At 37.7% G+C, this 13,892-nt stretch overlaps 1 long non-coding RNA gene and 1 pseudogene across 1 annotated transcript in view; one reads left to right on the top strand and one right to left on the bottom strand.

Annotated features, from left to right (window-relative positions):
• The window catches only part of LOC134199486 (uncharacterized), a 69,691-nt gene extending 64,733 nt beyond the window's left edge, over positions 1–4,958 (top strand). Inside the window, exon 3 of the long non-coding RNA XR_009973997.1 lies at positions 4,666–4,958. This is a non-coding gene — a long non-coding RNA (uncharacterized LOC134199486). The remainder of the gene's footprint in view (positions 1–4,665) is intronic.
• LOC119629000 (uncharacterized) lies at positions 1,483–2,476 on the bottom strand (annotated as a pseudogene).
• Positions 4,959–13,892: the final 8,934 nt, after the last annotated feature.

Genomic DNA, 13,892 nt, shown 5'->3' with positions numbered 1-13,892 from the left:
CTTCCAATTCCTACCGGGAGACTACGCCTTGAGAAAGGCGCGCGAGGCGCTGCGCGGCGTCTACCACGCAGGTCCCGAATTACCAGAATTATTATCATCAGAATTACCTACATAAATCTAAACTTAACATACATTAACAACATCAATTTTAACTGGTGATAAAACATCTTGTGAGTTCGCTAGGGTATGTATCACCACCGTATGTCCTTGTATTCCTGTCGCGATGCAGTAATGCCTTTAAGTTTGAAGGGTGAGACAGTCGTCACACTATACAATTGAACCTTAGACCCAATGACTTAAGGTTGGTGATCGCATTCGCATAACGTAGTGCCTATAGTGGTTAAAGTCTCCCTTTACTGGTGGTAGGACGTCTTGTGAGTCTGCACGGGTAGGTACCACAACCCTGTTTATTTCTGTGGTGAAGTAATGCGTTTCGGTTTGAAGGGTGGGGCAGCGTGGTATTGTACTGAGACTTTAGAACTTAAGGTGGGTGGCAGCATTTACTTTGTAGATATCTATTGGCTCCGATAACCATTTAACACCAGGTGGACCGTGAGCCCGTCCACCTATCAAAGCAATAGAAAAAACCTATTTAGCACCGGGTGGTTCGAGAAACCATTTGAGTAAAAAAAAAATATCGCACCCTGAATGCCTGGATACATCAGGTTGCAATTGGATTGAATAGCGGTTACGCTTCCTTAAAATCAGAAAGCTTAACTGATTTACAAAAGAAATGTTAAGGGTAATGATATCTAACATACACCTTTGGGCTCGTTATACGCCCTATAAGTTTACTATGATCAAAGTGATCTCCGTTAAACTTGAATGTAAAGTAAAGTCTAAGCTGTGTTTTAAGCTATTTGAATTATAAATTCAACTTTTAAAAAAAAAAGTATTTGATTTAGGATAAACTGGTTTCGAATTTTGTTTGTAATAATATTTCAAATATAATATATGTAATTTTCTCTTCGATTTTTGCAAGTCGTAGAAATAATTGAAATTATTTTTATCATTGAATTTCGCGTTTTTCATTATGATTATATTATTGTTTCTGACGTTCCGAATTTTACGAATACAGCCTCATGTGCTTGGTTTTATTTGGTCAGGTTGAATCAATGATAAAAAATAAGAGCAATCAAATTTAACATGGATGCCGAAGCAAGAAGAATGCCTTTGCATTATGTCCTACCAAACCGGAACTCAAGTCTGCTTCGCGGTAAACTTAGAGACAGTATGCAACATTAAATGGTATTACTTATGCCTTGATACTAGAAATTTAAGTAAAAAAAGAATATAATGTCTGCGAAAAGTTTTTAACAGTTCCATGCTGAAGATGACGACTCCGCTGCTGGTGTAGTACAACGCTTTCTGAGATCTTCTGATTATCGATATCTTAGTTACTCGAGGTAGCGAACATTTTTCCCAAGATGACTGTTTGTTATAAATCAAGTGGAATTTCATTGCCAACCTACAAAGAAAAAATGTTGGTACATATGAAATATTAAAATATTACAAGGCAAAACTATATCCGCTTCCTAAAATGGTTCTTAATTTAATCTATTATGATAACTCAAATGATTTACGGTGCGTTACCCTTGTCGGTGATCACAATGAACTTGTACTCGTATTATAACAATCAATTAAACCACCTGCACAAATTTAAGTGTTGCCTACGGCTTAGAATGATGGATTGAGACGTTTTAAATGAAAAAAATATATATACCTTGGTCAAGTTACTTGCATAGTGGCAAGGTAAGAAGACTAGGAGTGTGCCAAATACACAGAGCGAGCTAAATTTCACGTCGAAACTCTGCATCAGATTTATGAGATACAAATTAAATTAAATAATAAGGAAAGTCAATAGAAATATCAAAAACAGCCACGGCTCGTATACGGTAGACAGCGGCTTGGTTCTGCCCCTGGTATTGCTGAAGTCCATGGGCGACGGTAACCACTCACCATCAGGCGGGCCGTATGCTCGTCTGCCTACAAGGGCAATAAAAAAAACATTCTGAATCTGTTCATGAAACTTTAAGGCATCTAGATTATCTTTGATGGCGTCGTTCAGTTGGTGTTTCAATTCAGACACAGATTTTGATTCTGCAAAGGCCTTTTGAACTTTGTACACCACCAATTTTAATTTCATGCACAGACGTATGCTAGCTATGCAAAACGAACCATCAAATCCACTGTAATTGAGTATAAGTACACACACACTGAAGGAAATTGTATGCAAACATGCAGTGGAAAGGTGGTCCCACACTCTGTATGTCTTCAAAGTATTTTAACTTCATCTCATGCACCATTAATCGTTTGAAATCATGATGTTAAAATGGGTTCTCCCAATCAGACCTTCTCTGCAATTTTACCTAGTTTTATTATATTCTTTATAAACAATTTTGTAATCTTCTCCTAGATCATTATTACCCTTTAAAAAATGACGCGATATTTTTACCAATATTACACAATATTTCATAGTTTTAAAAATAACCTAGTAAGTTTTTAAGAAGAACAAAAAAAAAAAAGATTATTGCTAGAGTTGTTCCTAGCGAAATTAAAAATACTAAGCTCGTAAACACACTTGAAAGTGTAGGTCATACACCAAAATAGCTGACCGCCACTGAGCGCAATAATTAAAGTGATACCGATAGCTCTCTTGATAATGTTACAATTGCTCGGGTAGAGAAGAGCGAAAACTAAAGCAAGTGTGTGCATATAGAGTACGTTTCATTGAATGATTTGAGTTTTTTCCTTCTTTTTTGTTAGCCTTCATGATTTCGTGTTTTACCATTAGAGTTTTCAACGACACTGATATAAATCGCCCATGGCCACTTCAAGCCCGAAGTATGTAATTTTTCATACTCCATTAGAGGTAATAAGCTAATAAATTGTCGGGTTATTGGTGTTAAATCGCTACTTATGTAATAAATATAGCAGTCGTTAATGACAGGTGTCTTCCTGTTTTTAACTCAATTTTTAGTTTAAAGTTATTTTTAATAACTTTTTTCAAACACGTTTTTCTTTTTGTTAGCTTTATAAAAAGCTGAGAATGAACAAAGAATAAATCCGTCATTGCCGGTCCCAAGCCCGAATGTGAAAAAAGGAAGGTTGGTTGGAAGTGACCGTCCGTAAAAAGTTAACCCTAAGCATGGAGCGGCGATGAAATATCCGGCCTCCTGCAAGGAATGCAAATAGGGCTACCGCGAGCCCCAAGGACTTCAATACCCTTGAAACAAGTGGACTGGCCAACCCACAAAGGCCAGCGTGGCGTTTTAAGGCTAATAACCTTCATGCACATGTAACAAAAAAGAATGCCAGCTCAGAAAAGAAGCTCAGCCCCCCTACCTCATCCGGGTTCTGACCTCGGAGGGGATCGGACGTCGGGTGTAAGAGTGCAGGGGAGTCGTTTAGTGGGTGGGTCCTAAAATCCTTGGGCCCGCGGTCTGCTCACAACACCATGCAGATCGTTGAGTCTCACATACGCCGCGCGCCCCTTTTGCGCGGGGACCTCGTAGGAGGTTCGGCCCTCTACCCGAAAAAAAAAAAAAAAAAAGAAAAGAAGCTCAGCCCACAGCCATCTTGCTAGGCCCAATTAGGACAGCGGTTGGAACCCCAGAACGATCAGCAGAAGAAATAAGCGCCTATATGCCCTCGGTATTCCCAAGAATTTTAGCTAGACGAATTGTCTTGAAATGTAATAACAGCTATCCCATTTTTTTGGACGAGCTAACGGCCCTCCTGGTTTTAAATGGTTACCGGACCCCTAAGAAACTACAACGTAAATGCCGCCACCAACCTTGAGACATGAGTTTTAAGTCTCAGTTTTTACAGTACAACGGCTGTCCCACTCTTAAAACCGAAACGCATTACTGCTTCACGGTAGAAATAGGCAGGGTGGTTGTACCTACCTTTGCGGACTCACAAGACGTCCTATCACCAGTCTAAAGTGTCTAAAGTGCTTTGTGGCAGAAATAGACTTAATAGTATTGTCGGCTTGTGCTAGCTCACATCATGTACTTTATCGCTAGCAATATAAAAGTAGATTGAATTATGAATATTGCTCAAAATTATGCGACGGTTTTGCTATTTCGTCAAGTTAGGCACATGTGATTTCAAGAATAAAACTAGGCCAGACTAAACTCGATTTCTGTTATAACCACAATTATTTGGCTTATTGGATCAATTTCTTCGATCTCTGAAAGACTTCCTGATCGTTCTGTATATCCATGAATGCGTAAGTGGGTAATTTAATAATTAATGTCATTACGCACGCTGAAATGTAAGTGAATGTTGTTAAGTCTGGTTTTACGACATGTATACGTTACAGACTTTCAATGATAGTGCTCGAGATTTTATAAGCTCAAACGTAAATACAGGAATTTTATTATGAAACACACAAATCGTGGTTTAGTGGTACCGAATTTAAAGCCTCATTATGGCATTCAATTATATATTACATTTTGTCTCTCAATGTGCTCATGGAATGTAATTTCAAATTTTGATTTTGTGATTCATATTTTTTATTTTATCAAATCTAACCTTTTTGGTTATATATAACTATATTAAAATATTCAAATTAATTGAAGCATTCTAAGCTCGCAATAATATTAAAAAATAATGATTAAATGTTGTATTAAATTTAACTAATTCTAAATTTCGTTGCAGATTGGTCTAAAATAGCGGTACATACAAGAATTCTGAAAATGTACACTTTAGAGGCCTAATTATTATTATCGTCAAGTTTATTGGAACAGTAAAAATAGTTGATAGAATCGGTAACGTCACGCGAGTTCGCGTGTGGCAGGTTGGATAAGAGGAAACAACTGAAATGAAAATTAACTTACCACGCCCGATACAAGTGTTTTGTTATATAACATTGAATGTTTTTTAGGATCTGTACGCAATGTTTCATTAATAACATTACAATCGTATTTTTTTAATAAATTTTAAATAATTCATTCGTCAGTCAATTAAAACTTATCAGCGCATATATTGACTCTGGCCAAATGCTTCTTCGTTTTATTATTATAAATTAATTTCGATAAAAACCCAATTGTGAGTTTGTCCAAAGGACCCAATGTCCAAGGACCAAATGTCCAAGGGATCCAGTTTGTAAGGCATAAATATACAGAGGCGACAAAAATATTTTTAAGTGAACCATTGACCAGATTATATGCTGAAGTTTCAAACAAATTGCTGTGATTGAAACTTCATCCTTATTAGCGTCAGTTACATTTCAAAGCTTTAAATCCATTGATTTTGGAGTATGGGTATGGGCCATTCGCAATGTTGTTTTCTAGTGAGAAATTATTTGCTTAAACTATTCTGTTGTATTGTTTTATTGATTTATTCAGCAAATCTACTTAGAATCCACAGATTTTAAATTCTTCAAACATTTGAACGCTTATATCGCCTGTCTGTAAATATTTATGAATGAAAACAATCTTGTAATTAATGTTTCCTTGCAGGGTCCGCTTTCGGCGGAAATATTCGTTTATATTAATCCAAATGGAAAACGGAAGGATAACCGTTTGTTGTTGTTGAGGAAAATTTGCAATGGAATGGTATAGTTGTAAATTAAGGTTATTAATATAGCTGGTTATACTTGGTAATTAATAAATTTAATTTTGCATGTTGTGAAACGGAGTTCTACTAATGACTGTGCAGCCGGTTATTCGTTTAAAGGATTTTTTGTCAACCGTAGAAGCAGTATTGTGATTTCGTATACCACATCGCCAAAATAAAATACGCTTATATTTTGTGGGATTATTAATAAGATACGATGGTATTCAATCATTGTGCAAATTGTTTCTGAATGTTGGTTAGAAAAATTGACATCTTTTAAGGAATTATAAGCTAAGGATAGTTGCGTGCTCCATATTATGAAAATATGGTTCGTCTTACCCGTGAACCTTCGCATCGCTAAATTAAGTAATCCGGCGTCAATACTCTAAAAAGTGAAAAATTGTAGAAATCTTTATTAGTATTGGTTGCGCAACAGACTATACATTCAAATTTCAATTATTATTTTTGAAGATTTATCATAAATGACATGTACTATTTTTAAAACTTGTTTTAGCTTTAAAACAAGTTTTTAAAGTAGTACATGTCAATTGCCAATTGTACAAATTCATTGTACAATAAAAATATTGTTTATAATTTTTTTAATAGAGATGAAAAATTTACGATTCGTTTCACGTAAGCCATTTTGTAACCTCGGCGTGGGTACTTACTCGTACCTATTAATTACATTTGGATAATGGTCTTAGGTTACTCATGAGTGCGGGTACAATTTGTCTTTAATATTCGAAGGTGACGTAGGCGTGAGATTAAAGGCAATTATCAGATGAATTGTTAGGGAGATCAAGCGTGTGTGCATGTGAAAATTATTTAAATCGGTTGGAGCATTATGAAGGATTAGAAATAGCGTTAGTTCATTTTGTAGGTTTCTGATTATGTTGTTTATTTCTAAGACTTTACTAAGTTCAGATTCGCGTAGCATTGCTCGATTCGATCCTATTCTACGTCCTCGATACTATCCTTTTTGGACTGTGTATGCTTCTAGGTCTGGTTTCAAATCTTGAAGACTTACCTAATATCTGTTCATAAATTACTTTATGTGAAAATCAAATCAAGTTAGTATTTTTTTAAGATTTCTAGTTATTGATGATATTGTGTACCGAAACGGGTAATTATTGCAACGGGGAATTCTGCATATTTCTGTTGTGAATCAGTCATGCATGATGGTTTGAAGGAGATGGTCAGCTTAAGATATAGTTGAAATTTCGATCATGGGTCTCGAAGTGGCGGCATTTGCGTGAAATTTATGTAGTAATTGCTCCGGTAACGACTTAATCCCGTGTGAGCCATAAGCTAGTCTGTCTACTCAGAAAAAAGGACGCCAGGACGCAACTTTTGTTACTGTTAAGGAAAAAAGTGTCACTTTCTCTCCCGATGAATTAAATGAATAAATTAGCAAGCCTGTTTCAATTATCTTGGCGCATGCGTGTTTTATTTAGGCGCGTTGCTTAGCAACGATTTGTTTACGATCTTGATATTTTTCAGTTCTTTCTTTTTCATTTTCACTATTTTTTATGGGGTCCTTTGATCCACCGGAGCTTTGTCTGTTTTCTTTTTTCAACTTTCTTCAACCCTTTTAACATAATTCTTTAATGTACTTTTTTATTAACCTTTCATTTGAGTAACAAATTCGCTTCCTCAGTGATCACTTTTTAAATTCACTACGACACGGAAGTATGACATTTGAGCACGTGTAGTATCGTTTAGTTCAGTTCTTGTTAGGTGAGTAATATACTATTTCTTCCATACGTCTCTTTTTAAGTATTTAATAACATTGATTGAACAATCAAAAACAGTTATTACTGTCACATCTGAGTAAGATTGTACATTTGTTATTGACAGACGGCTTAGATAGGCGGGCCGTGGTATGTCCACCGGGTGTCTTACGCTGCGTTTCCAAGGTGAATAGATAAGTATTTTGATCTTGCATTTAGATAGTTGACCGCGGATCTGAGTGTGCGTGTTCATTGCGTCCCCGTAATATTTAATTTAATTTTAACTTTTTTGTTCTACACAGTAATATTACACCAGGCTGAATAGCTTAGGCTTGATAATGTAGAAAAGCGAGCCTTAATCACTAAAAAGTTTTATTTCAATAAACCACCACAGTATGATGGACTAAGTATGAAAGTGGAGACAATGTGTAATAAATGAAAATTATAAAAGGAATCTCATTACGTTATCAATAAAAGCATTGCTCCAAATATTATAAATATATTAAGAGTATTATAATATAATAACATATTGATGTTTTCTGAGTGCAAACAATAATGTACATACGTAACGTAAATATTCACACTGGAAAACAGCAAATCATGAGTATTTGCCGATACTTCTCAGTGGTAAAATTCCATTCCAAATTGGTGGTAAAGTTTCATTTTGAGGAGAGTCCTCTCAAGGAAACGTCAGAACACTACTTTGACAAAGCGGTGCGACACGATAACTCTCTTACTGTGGCGCCTGCTAATTAGCATAACATATCCAACCTAGACGACGCCGCCTTCAACCTAAAGATGTCTCCGAATCCTTTCTCGGTACTTTTAGGCTTTTCCAGCATCAGTTTGACGTGCGATCTAGTTCATTGACACAACCCACTGAGTTTCTCGTTACATATTCTCAGTGGGACGCGATTCTGTTCCGGTGATAGATTCAACGAAGCACTTCCCTTGCTAGGACCAGTGTTAGCAAACTCGCTCAGGTTGAGCTAGTGAGCTCACTTATCAGTCCGTGAGTAGCTCTGGAATAGGCCCTTAGGTTACTAGCGATTACGTAGGGAAAAAAACGTCCCTGGAATTGCTCACGTCTTTGAACGACAAGACCGCTTACCATCAGGTGGGCCATATCCTCATCTTCCTAGAAAAGTAATAAAAAAGAGAATAAATGAAATACGATTTAGTGATTCAGTAAGGGAATAAACAGGAGAGAAGGTTGAACAAAACATGACAATCGGTTGTTAGGCCGAACCAAAATGTAGATTAAATTAAATATAGATTATATAGACCGAAAAAGAATGAAATGTGAGCGATCAGCCAATTTTCTAAAATTATTATTGTACTTCATCCAAGTCATTAGTTTTTTTATTGTATTCCAAATTTTCATAGCATAGTGACGTGACTTTCAAGTTTTACCTGTATTAATGTACATAATGTTATGTATTTATAATAATTGAAATAAAAATAAAAATGTTAGGTACCACGTTTTATTATAATATTAGATCAACATTAGCACGATTTTTTCGCCATCATTAAATAATATTATAAAATCGTTGATCCGTTATTAACGTATTGGAAACAATCACTAATCTACACGAAGTTGAGTGTCGTGTTCTTAATTTCGGTAAGGTTACCGGCTCAATAGCACATTGACGGTGAACTATATTGCGTGATGTGGATCAACTTAGAGTAAGAACAAAGGCGACCAACGTGTGATCGAGATATGTTCGTAATGGTGTACTCATACAACAAGCATACTATATTGCTGGTAGGCATGCACTAAATCGATAAAAATGAGCCGAACTTAAATGTCGGTCAGTTATTTTAAATATCTAATAGTTTTTTTTTATTATACATTTTAAAATGCTTAGCATCTGTATGTTTGGTAAAAAAATTATCGATTATACATACTAAAGAACGCTATCGGATTTTTTTTTGAGTTGCTTGTTTATTATGGTTCTTTATCTGCAGCATCTGTTCACGACTTAACCTAACCTAATCTGTCATAAGAAGGAGGGAGCCTGGAGATCAGTAATACAGGTCTTTGAACCTAGTACAGACTTCAGCTCTTTCAAAGGCTTACAAAATAAATTATAAGGTTAATTTCCATTTGCATTTGTACTGTACCTTTAAGAGAGAAATAAATAAATAATAATAATTATTATTATTATTTATATTTAACTGTTTTAAAACTAACATTCATTTAATATATTTTATACTCCATTTCATTCATTCATTATTTCATTCATTCATTCATTCATTGTTAGTTAGTATTATTAGTGTTAGTTAGAGCTATGGAGAGGGCTATACTTGGAGTTTTTCTGAATGGTCGAATGTAGAACGAGGTGGTCCGACAGAGAACCAAAATTATTGACATACCATAGCGACTTAGTAACCGCACGTAGTAATCACCACCTGCCTATTTCTGCCGTGAAGTAGTAATGTGTTTCGGTTTGAATGGTGGGGCAGACTTTGTACTGTGTACTGAGTGAGACCTTAGAACGCATATCTCAAGGCGGGTGGCGGCATTTATTTTGTAGATGTCTATGGGCTCCGGTAACCACTTAACACCAGGTGGGCCGTGAGCTCGTCCACCCATCTAACCAATAAATAAAAAGCTGAAGTGGCAATGGGCTGGCCATATTAGCCGGACAACCGATAACCATTTTGGGTAAAGATGCTCTTGAGTGGAGATCGCGAATTCGCAATCGTAGTGCAGAACGCTCTCAGGATCGGTGGAGTGACGATCAATGCAGGATGACTGATAAGAGCTGGATGAGGGAAGCCGAGGATCATGCTCAGTGGCGTACAATTGCTTTGTTCCAATTTTGTAAAGTTAATCATCCGTTTGTTGTAAGACAGCCATTATATTGCGAGCATCACCGCGACCTCTGTCGACTTCCGGAACAGGGATAATAACAGTAGTACCCATTGGCACAGGAGGAATTTTTTTCCCAGAAGTTTTTAGCATTTCTTGAATTTGCTCTCTTAAATTTTCTTTAGAATTGATCCGGTTCACTACAGCTGAGGTGTTTTTACACATAAAGGGCAAACAACTTTAGAACTATAAGCTTCTGCAATATCTTACTCTGGAGCAGCACAAATAGCATAGTTGGGTCTATGTCCAGCAGTGGACTGCTATAGGCTTATGATGATGATGAATATATTTTAATTTTTTATACAGTTTTACTAAAAACTAGTGATCCCGCCCTTACATAGTCTAGAGGCAAATATTATCCTAAAATTATTAAGATTTCTAAAGATGAATTGTACAATGTATAAATACTAATAAAATGCGATTAACTCCAGTCTAGTTCTTCAAAAGCCTATTGCTTAAATGTAATCAATCAGGCCGTTGTAAAACTAAATGGAAGTACAATTTGAAGACATTGATCACACAGAAGAGGAAAAAAAGAAAAGAGAAATAGACACAAAATGCATAGTTTTAAAGGAATTAGGCTTTAGTAGTTTTATTTGTTACTGGAGCCCAGACTCGGATGCCTTCATGTATTTTAAAGTATAAGATTGAAGTACCAGCTAACTGTACTGTATAGTTACTGCCCAACACTTCAAACTAGATCCCAAGTTCTACCAATGTATTGAAACTTAAATCTTATCTATGAATGCGGGTAGAGGTGTTCTCCGTTGATTAACTTACCAGCTCCAAGTTTATGTAAATTAAATTTGCTAAATACTATAAGTGATTTTATTATCTATATATTAATACGCGAAGCAAAAACTTTGTATCCCTTTTTACGAAAATTGCGCGGTCGGAGGACTATAAAATTTTCCACACTTATAGAGAATATTGAGAAGAAGTGCACAATGCTAATATTTTTTTAAAATGATGCATAAAAGATACATTATATCAATAAAGAAAACATTACACACACTACATACCATGTATTTGACGCACACACGCATGCATACTATTTATTTATTGTCAAACTTTTGTTCTCGACGTCTGTGGTCGAATTGAGAATAGTCTAAATAATGTTTGTCTTTATTAATATTTTTTGTGATTATAGAAGTATAAAATACAATCATAATAGTGTACAAACTTACAATTCCAATTAATTATAGTCGAATTTCGACTACTGCCGGGCCCTCTAGTTATTCTACATTCGCTTATCAATTATGGTCATAGCTTGATATCTGTGTAGGATTTGCATAGCAGTAGATGAGACAATTATTCACGTCTCAGTATAATGTGATGAAGTTACAGACTACCAATCGAAATGCTTTGACACTCTCGAGTGGCTTATCGCCATCAGCAACATTAACTTAACTTAAACTGCTATAGGAGTTGGGGTTGAATAACCCACCATTACGCAGAACAGGCGTGTTTCTCAAGAATCAAGAATAAGTCTTACCGAATGAATTCAGTGGAATTTTCAAGGACAAAATAGGTACTTATTATTCGAAATCGGAACGCCCTCTTGGTAAATGAAACCTGTCGATATTCAAAGCAATATCGATCACAATAGTCGGTATCATAATTACTTCCGACTGTGTTCCTTTCAATTTTCTATCTACGTTTTCGTTTTTTTTTTGCTAGATATGCATCAAGAAGTAACGGTTATAGAAAACTTTCGTAAGCCATTGTGCAAGCTGGTTAATTTTCGATAGCAGAATTTATTTGTCAGTAGTTCAATAATGTTACAGACAATTAAAATTGTCTTTTATTTTATTTATTACGACAAAGTATTTTTGCTGCTGTCGATGAGAAAGTGAACTCACGGTTCGATGCTACCCTCTGATATGAGATCAAGTCCTTAACAGTATAGTAATAAGGACTATTCAAACAGGAATCCAAGATTGCTTTGCGGCAGTAATACATAGCAATATGATAGTGATAGCTATCCGTGCGTCCTGCTAAATCATTGGACATTACGTCTAATTCGTCCGAGAATTATTTCGATTCCCACATCGGGTAAACATTCCTGCGACGAACAGGTTTTCTTGCTGTTTGGTTCGGTGCTAGGTAGATCCTATATATGTATATATTTAAAAGCGTATATGAGATTTTTTATCAGTCCGTGGTTCCCATACTACAGGGAATCTTACTTAAGGGCAAGATTGCCGTTTTTTTTTTTTTTTTTTTTTCCTACCTATGCTGATAGCCTTGAGAGGCTATTTCAGCTTCACCCTAACGTTTGTAGGTGAGCTCGCGGGGCTCAACCGGAGAGTTGCTAACACTGACCCTAGCAAGAGCAGTGCTTCGCAGAATCTACCACCGGATCGGAAACGCGACCCACTGAGAAGATCCGGCGAGAAACTCAGTGGGCTGTGTCTATGGGTTAGTTCGCTCGTCGAGCCCTTCGTCGCAAGCGACGGGTTCGACGAGGACGGTGACCGGTGCTTGTGGTGCCTAAGAGCACCGTTAATGGATCAGGAGGATCCGTAATGACGTGCTTTGGGCGACGTCGACGGTTTACCATTCGGTCTACTGGGTCGGGTATGTAATTTCCAGCGGCTACGATGAGAGGGTTCTCATGTCGTGCCGCCTTCTCAAAATGGCGCAGCGATGCCGACTGTAGATACTTACTGACAGAGTCAAGCTCCAGGTCATCGTGGAGATCCACGTTCCTCAGGAACCATGGTGCTCCGACGGCTATCCTGCAGAATCGGGATTGAATAACCTGAAGGGGCTTCAAGTTGGTGCGGGCTGCGTGAGCGAACACTACGCTTGCATACGTCATAACGGGGCGTATGCAAGTTTTGTAGAGAGTTACCTTATTACGGAGGGACAGTTTGCTTCGCTTGCAAAGCATAGGGTAGAGACGTCCTAATATGAAGGCGGCACGGTCGCGTACCGTTTTAATATGGGGACGGAATGTCATCCCTCTGTCGAGGGTGACGCCTAGGTATTTGACCTGCGAGGCCCACGGTATGGGCTGGCCAAAGAGAGTGACGGGGCTAACGGCGGAGGTGTTTGCGCGCCTATTAGGGAGTGGGATGCTCGAAGTGGTATTCGGAGGGCGACCCCTTTTGAAGAGCACCGCTGTGCTTTTCGTGGGGTTGATGTCGATGCGCCACTTCCGGAACCACTGTCCCATGGTGGCTATTGCGATCTGGAGTCGCCGATGAAGCAGCGACATCTTCCTACACGAGTAGTAGATAGCCGTGTCATCGGCGAAGAGCGCTAGATGGGTCTCCGGAGACCGGGGTATATCATTGATATACAAACTAAATAATAACGGGGAGAGCGCGGAGCCTTGCGGGACTCCGGCAGTCAGTTGACGGGGACGAGAACGAGTTCCCTCTACTCGATATCGAAACGAACGGTTCGACAAGAAGTCTCGTATGATGAGCACGAGTCTGTCTGGCACTCCCATGTTGTACAGTTTGTAAATTAAACCGTTGTGCCAGACTTTGTCGAACGCCTTCGCGATGTCGAAGAAGAGGGCGCCGGTCGGGATTTGTTTACGCCTATTTAGTCCTATCAGGATGTGCTCCGTGAGGCGGTGCACTTGTTGTACGCACGAGTGTTTAGAGCGGAATCCGAACTGTTCGTCTATGAGAATTTTGTTCGCGGTAACAAAATCCCAGAGGCGTTTCCTAAGGAGCCGTTCGTAAATTTTTCCTATCGTCGGGAGG

This window comes from Bombyx mori, chromosome 10, assembly GCF_030269925.1.
Source record: "Bombyx mori chromosome 10, ASM3026992v2".
Classification (NCBI taxonomy): Eukaryota; Metazoa; Arthropoda; class Insecta; order Lepidoptera; family Bombycidae; genus Bombyx; species Bombyx mori.
The sequence above is the reverse complement of the archived record's forward strand: the minus strand, read 5'-3'. Positions and strand labels throughout refer to the sequence as shown.